This window comes from Epinephelus fuscoguttatus, linkage group LG14, assembly GCF_011397635.1.
Source record: "Epinephelus fuscoguttatus linkage group LG14, E.fuscoguttatus.final_Chr_v1".
In the NCBI taxonomy this organism is placed as follows: domain Eukaryota; kingdom Metazoa; phylum Chordata; class Actinopteri; order Perciformes; family Serranidae; genus Epinephelus; species Epinephelus fuscoguttatus.
Window position 1 is genome coordinate 11,619,231 of NC_064765.1, and position 8,003 is coordinate 11,627,233.

At 37.6% G+C, this 8,003-nt stretch overlaps 1 long non-coding RNA gene across 2 annotated transcripts in view; it reads right to left on the reverse strand.

Moving 5' to 3' along the window:
• Window positions 1-7,556, reverse strand: part of LOC125901121 (uncharacterized) — a 214,039-nt gene extending 206,483 nt beyond the window's left edge. For both annotated transcript variants that reach the window (XR_007450937.1, XR_007450936.1), the window contains exon 1: window positions 7,348-7,556. This is a non-coding gene — a long non-coding RNA (uncharacterized LOC125901121). The remainder of the gene's footprint in view (window positions 1-7,347) is intronic.
• Window positions 7,557-8,003: the final 447 nt, after the last annotated feature.

An 8,003-nucleotide genomic window follows, 5' to 3' on the forward strand; every position in this document is an offset into this window, starting at 1 on the left:
GCTACATGTGCTACAACACAGATGCTTCACACAGATCTTTAAGCCAGGAGCACATAACATCTATACAATTACCACAGTTTTTCTGTTCCTAAGTTGTGTAATGGCCAGTAAAGTGTTTTTGCAGACGATTATGATGTCACAATGAAGTTGACCTTTGACCTTTTGGTAATAAAGTATCACTACTTCATCTTTTTATCCAAATAGACATTTCTGTGAAATTTTGTCATAATTAGCACATTAACTCTTGAGTTATGGCCAAAAACAAGTGAACGTTTGTGCCAAATTTAAAGAAATTCCCTCAAGGTGTTCTTAAGATATCATGTTCGAGACAATGAGACAGATCAGGTAACAGTGACCTTGACCTTTGACCCTGACCACTAAAATCTAATCACTTCATCAATGAGTCATTGAGACATGTTCCAGCAGGAATATGATCTGAAATCTGAGAAACATGAATTACATCAAAAACAAAGATTGCATGTTTCCCTGATGTTAGCATGTAGCTACATTTAGCAGCAAAGGCTATGTAATGTAAACAGTTTCAGTAGCGTGTCTGAAGCAGGTGACCATATAAAGACATCCGGTACACTACGAAGTCACACTGTGGCCAGAATTGAAAAAACCTGTCAGAAACAGGGTTTTGCACAGTAGGAAACTTAAAGGTTTTTTGCTCACAGGGATTATTTCTGTATACATTTACCTCATTATTTGAAACTCTGGCCATGTTGAATATGAACATGTGTCATCATAACATTATATGTAAGACACAAAATATGAAAAAGCATAATGGATAACCTTTAAATTAATTATACAGACTCTTTGCTTCATTCAGGCATCTAGAAATGCATTAATACACAAATATTTTTAGTTTTGAGAAAGTTTAGTTATTGATACAAGTTGTCAAAAAAGAGGTTTTAAGTTTACACAATACATCACTACTTGTGTAAGATGTACATTGGATCAGTTGGACTTGTGATGACACAACAGCATGCTCGTACATACATGGCTTAAACTCAGATTTAAGGTGAGGTCAGAGAAATTGTACCCCTTCAGCATATTTTTTATTTAAAAACAGCCTTATAACTCTCCTCATACTATATTCTGCACAGTAAAAGTCAAACATCACAGTGAAGTAACCAAAAGCAAAACACATTTTTGAGTGCAAGCAAGGGGACTTTAAATTAGCCATGTAGAATTTAAACTTCTAATGTTTTGATGCAGCTTCACTTGATGTGTAGGCCTGGTATGAATTTAGGCAAGAAAATATGTGAGCAAACTCCATTCTGGAAAGATAGTTGGCCAAACGCAGATTTGGACGGGTGTAACGTCTTTGACATCACCAATTCAAAGCAGTGTCAATGACCTGTTTGGTGGCTAATGCGGAAGATTTTTTGGGCCTCAACAAAACCATGTAAAGACACACAGTACAGTAAGGTCAAGAGGAAGAAGAGAGCGTGATCAACGAGCCATTCTCCCTCCGCTGCTAGTCCAACCCTGACTGCAGGAGGGCCTGACTGCCAAGCAGCCTACATGGGGGAAAAAGTGACTAAAAAAGGCCCGAGTTTTCCAGCAGGATCTGAGCGAAAGACCCAGACTCTGTCCAAACCTGTGAAGGCATGAATGTGTTTCGGCGAAAGGCCTGACGCATTCGCTCATTCACACGTCAAACAAGTTTCCCCTCAATGGAGGGCTCTTTCTTCGCCGGCTCTGATTCAGTGGAAATGCAAATGTTAAGGTCTTGCTCTGATTTGATGGAACTATTCATTTTGTCAGCCCGCCCTCCACCTCCCAACCTCTGCACCCACACCCCCCACAACCACCACACCCTCACTGACGCTCAACAAATGCACCATGACGCTGTCACTCGCCCCACCACTCTCCGCTGCCAACCTGACATTCAACTATCCAGCAGGCTTAGAAACACACTATCGTGCCCTCACACCTGCACGCTTAAATGTCACAGTACGAATATATTAAACTTTTCTTGACTCTGAGGACATAATAGAACATGTCTCTCATTCTGTGTGCCAGTGCCACGTGTGTACAGGCGTTGTTCGGGTGGTGTACGACTCCATCTCCTTATGGTGGTTCAATAAGCAACATGTCTGATGATAGCTGGAACCTTGAAAATGTCATTTTCACTGTAGAGTGTACTATTTCCATGCAGCAAATGCTAAACTGATTCACATTTAGTTATGACTTACATTTGCTTCCCTCTTTTACTCCAACTCTTTCTTATCATCTCTCTTAACCAGATGAAGTAACTAGTGTGAACTCCTAAAATAAAATAAAACAGTCTGAGGCCCAAACATCTAATATTTCACAAGACCTGAGAATTTATGTAGCGGAGCTTCATGCTGAAGTAGTTAAAGCTGGGGTAGGCAGTTTAATTTGGGCTTTACTGAGCAAAACTCCCACAGTAAACTTCGAGCCTATTGTAATTCAACTGGACTGAGTGAACACTAGACTTCAGCGCAACCTCTTTGCTCAGTTTTCAGGCTTTAGAAAATCTAGCTCGAAATGGGAGCAATCACAGGTCATTTCAGAGAGAGGGGTTCCTACTGGCTGTTTTACAAATGCAGCTTCCTTTCAGTGAAGGCCTAATTCAATGTCGGAGAATACTGTAAAGAGAATTGCTATTCCAGTATTGGCTGCAACTGCCTACACTGCACTGCAACCCAAAAAAGAAAGGCAGACCTTTTATAAAAGAAAGTCTTAAAGAGAATCTGACAATAACCAAAAAAACATGTGTTAATATCTGCAAAGCATTTCAAAGATGGAGAGAATATGTTGCTTATCAACTTGCCTTCTACGAACGGAAGCAAAAGGCTCAAAGTTCTCATATATATAGCTAACGTTAACTAGAGCCTCGATTCACATTGTGTCCTCCACCTCACTCCCCACCGCAACATAATACCTATCAGGAGAGCAGGGAGTAGCTCCAGAAACAAACCCCAAGTCAGCAGCCACAGCAACATGAATCAAGCCAGACAACTCAGACTCCCCGCCAAATCGGCTAACTTCTGTCTCTTTTTCCACTGCGCAAAAAACCCGTACACACCTGCTAACATCTGGCTATTTAATGTAATGGGAAAGGTTAAAGTCAGCATTCACACCCAGGTTGAATGACTCTGCAATAGTCACAGGCATTTATCTGCTCTGGCTCCAATCAGCATTGATGGTAACACAACAACTGGGTGAACATGCTAACTTGAGTCCCTTTACTAGTGAGATGTAGTGACACGTCAACATAAAATACCGCCAGTCTCTGCCCGAGCAGCACTCAAACATCGATCTAAATTAGTTTGTACCAAGTTTGAAAGAGAGACTGAAAAATGAAAGTAAAAGATGCAAAAGATAAATAAGACCATCACTGTGGCCCGGCATAGAGGGGGTTCGTTCCTGCCAAATTCGAGCCACTGTGCACTGCCAAGTACCAAAGGTCCATTTTCTGAGCTGCTGTCCACTCTCCTCCCAGGGAAAGCCATTCACAGTGGCAGGGGGCGAGGTGGAGAGACCGTGAGGTGGCTAGCTAAGTATTGCTTTTCTCGATTTGTGGTCTGAAAAACAGAGAAAGAAAAGACAGTATGGAGGGGCTGAGAGAATGTCCTGCGTGCAACTGTGCAATGAAATAAGAATACATACATCTATGGTCCTAAGGTGGGAGGGGCTTAGAACAAAGTGGAAGGAGAAGGGAGTATTTTAAAATTCTGCCATTTTGTTTGTTTGTTTGCCTTCTTGCCAGATTTCTGCCTACTCCAGCATCAACATTAGCTCCACCTTGACTGTCTGCAACAATAAAATTCTTCATTAACAATCATGTATTGTAATAAATAAAAATTTGCCATTCACAACAGGCATAACAAGTACTTTTACTTTTAACACTTAACGTACATTTTGCTGATAATACTTAAGTATACTTTTAATCAAGTATGAGTTTGAATGCTGGATTTTTTGATACGAACTTTTACTTAACTAAACGATCTGCACTTAACCCAGCAAATTCTTTTCACGTTTTTCTTTCTCATTAAAGCATGTGCTGCTAAATGCTTAAAAGATTGTTAGTCTGTTCAAAGTGTTTTGCTTTTGCCTCAATGTGTAGTGTCAATGAGGTCAGAGCACAAACTGGAGACAGCATTTTATATTAATCCCTAAACATTTATCCATCTGTACTTCCTGTTAACCAATCTCATAACCTGGCACTGAGAACAATGAAGTCACACAAAAAAAAGCCTGGTGAAACTTAAGCTTAAGACACATGACAGCACGCACACAACAAACTCACAAAACAAGCCCTAAAATCTGCACTTAAATCTGCCTCGGGGAGGACACTTGTCATCTCCACAGCACAGATTACAGGTTGTGAATCTCCTTATTTGGAGTGCGAGTGACTGATTGGAGGAGGCGCGATGAAGCCACATGTTGACAGTGCCAAATGAGGCAGGTCCACAGCAGGTTCATGCCATTAGTGCAGCTGAGTGTGTGAAGTGAACACACCCTCGTACAGGCAGGCAGGTACAGTAGGTAGGCATGGCTTTGGCGGAGGGCCCTGGGGCCACAGTGGACTCGCAGCCAATTAAAGGATTTGCCAAGACACGTAAATGGCCCAGATTCTCACTACCTGACACAAGGTGTGGCAGCAAGACAGGGAGGAGGTGGAAAGTTTTGCTTCAGACTTCTTCTGAAAACAAAGGCAAATCTGTCATTGCAGTATTAGTTGAAATACATCAGTTGCTTTTTTTTAAATTTTTTATTATATAATAAATTTTCATAGTAGTGAACTCCTAACCTGTTTTTAATGTATGACAGGCTAAAATAAAAAAGAAATAAGCTTTAAATATTGAGTGAAATGTTATAAATAAAACCATACAACTGTCCTACTTACCAAGTTATATTTTAAGCCAATCGTTGTTCTATTGCTTGGAAAGCCTAGTCATAAAAACAGCTTACTTAACAAACAAATCTGTAAATGCAAACTGATGACTCAGGATCAACCTGTGCCCTCACGCTGAATGAACACAGCTGGGTTGTGTTTATTAGTGAAAAAGAGCCATCAAGTGGCCAAAAGAAGGTCCTGCAGCTTTAGATATTACTGCCTGTTTGTTTCTCTGTAGGAGTATTGATTTTGAGTCACTGGGTCACGTTACATGGAAGCTACTGGGAAAAAAAAACATTACTTCACCATTAAAATGTTTATTTAAAAAAAAAAAAAAAAAGAAAGAAGAATCAATAAAATCCAATATATAGATTTGTGTCCTGTGTAGCAATAATATCTGGTATTGATTTTAAGTGTCTGGTTCACATTACATGGAAGCTACTGAAAAAAAAACCCCCATTACTTTACCATTAAAATGTTTATATAAAATAGAAGAAGCACTAAAATCTATGAGAAAGATGTGTGTCCTGAGTAGCAGTAATATCTGGTATTGATTTTGAGTCTCTGGTTCACATGACATGGAGGCTATTAGAAAAAACATTACTTTTCAATGAAAATATTTATATAAAATAGAAGAAGCACTAAAATCCAATATGAAGATGTGTATCTTGTGTATCCAGTGTAGTTGTAAGAACTGGTATTGATTTTGAGTCACTGGATCACATCACATGGAAGCTACTAAAAAAAAAAGCTACTTAACCATTAAAATATTTATATAAAATAGCAGAAGCACTCATAAAGATGTAAGTCCTGTGTTGCAATAATATCTGGTATTGATTTTTAATCTCTGGTTCACATTCCATGAAAGATACTGAAAAAAACATTACTTAATCATTAAAATATTCATATCTTTATAGAATAGAAGATGCACTAAAACCGATTATAAAGATGTGTGTCCTGTGTAGCAATAATATCTGGTATTGATTTTGATTCTCTGGTTCACATTACATGGAGGCTATAAGAAAATAAACAACAACATTAATTTTCCATAAAAAATATTTTATATAAGATAGAAGTAGCACTAAAATACAATATGAAGATGTGTATCTTGTGTGTCCAGTGTAGCTGTAATATCTGGTATTGATTTTGAGTAACTGGTTCACATCACATGGAAGCTGCTTAAAAAACAACAACATTTTTTAACCATTAAAACATTTATATAAAATAGTGGAAGCACTAAATCAATTATAAAGATGTGTCTCTTGTGTCGCAATAATATCTGGTATCGATTTTGAGTCTGGTTCACATTACATGAAAGCTATTAAAAATATTACTTAACCATTAAAATACTTAGATAAAATAGAAGAAGCACTGAAATGGATTATAAAAAGATGTGTCCTGTGTAGTGACAATATCTGGTATTGATTTTGTGTCCCTGGCTCACATTACACAGAAGCTATTAAAAAACAAACAAACAAATAAAAAGCATTACTTTTCCCTAAAATATTTAGATAAGAAGCACTAAAATCCAATATAAGAAGGTGTGCCCTGTGTACTGATAATGTCTGGTATTGATTTTGAGTCACTGGCTCACATTACATGGAAGCTACTGAAAAAAAACAATACTTAACTATTAATATATTCATAAAAAATAGAAGAAACGCTAAAATCGAATACAAGGATGTGCCTCTTGTGTCGCAATAATATCTGGTATCCATTTTGAGTCTGGTTCACATTACATGGAAGCTATTAAAAAACAAACAAACAAATGAAAAACATTGCTCAACCATTAAACTACTTAGATAAAAGAGAAGACACACTTAAATAAAATTTGAAGAGATGTGTCATGTGCAGTGATAATATCTGGTAGTGATTCTGAGTCCCTGAGTCACGTTTTATAGACGCTATTTTGGTGAAAAAATCCATTAAAAATATATAGCCTATATAAAACAGAAGAAGCACTAAAACCCGGTTACAATAGTAAACCATACCTGCTTGACACTATGTACTACTGTACATCTATGATATAACACTAGCATGCTAACATTGAGGTTAGCATTTAGCTCAAGTACAACCTCACAGAGCCACAATGACCGTTAGCCATGACACACACTTAGCCATTAGCCTTATTAGCATATATGTCTTGTTGGTTATTATTAAATACCACTCCCATACTTTTGCTGTTAAGTGTTTTTTTTTTTCATTTTCATCGCCAAATTCTTAAAACTGTAAATATTAATGTCTATTTCTCCAGGTAATATGCTAAGTTACTTAGCTACCAAACTAACGAAGCTACCGGGTCAACAGTTCATCCACAACCACAGGTGTTAGCTATCAAGCTAATGTTAGCTCACTATAAAGCAGGTTAGATATTTCCAGCCGTTTGTGCCTCATAAATTTTGCTTACAGAGATAACTAACTATCGGTTTCTCTAAAAGAAAACAAAGAAGGTCGTTTGTAAAAACACTTACCGCTTCTCTGATGGTATTTATCGAAACCTTGAAGACTTTTCTAACCGTTTGGATTACAGAGTAGGGTTGCTTGGCAACGCCTTGTAGGATTCCTTACTTTACAGGTTGTCCGCCATCTTTATTTTGATTCCTACATCACGAAAACTAGGACAAAATACCTTTATAGATTCCTTGTCATAAACGGAAGTGCAACTTCGCAAACAGGTTAACAGTTTCGTAACTGTTCTGTACTTATCAGAGGAAGGAGGTGGCTGGAGTGACTCTCTTTTTTTAATTTGACACTCCCCAAAGCTACAAATATTTCCCTTGAGCCTCCCTGAATGACACCATAGATTAGTTAAAAGATTTTAAAACTTACTATTTGATGTTTGAAAGTCAAAAGTTGAGAATGTAATCCTGGAGTTGAAAAAAGCTCTCTTTTTCACTCATCCTGCATGCTGCTTAATTAGCACAAACAGTTTACTGTTGGCCAAATTTTAAATAGACATGTAGAATAAAGTGATTTTTAGGAAATATTACTTCTTTTAAGCTCATATTTTTATTTATTCATTCATTTATTTTTGTTTTCCTGATGGAAGCTAAGTCCCATATGCTGTGTCCAAGGACTGTCAGAAATTTGAAAATCCAATGAAAATTTCTGTTTTTACAGTTTCTCA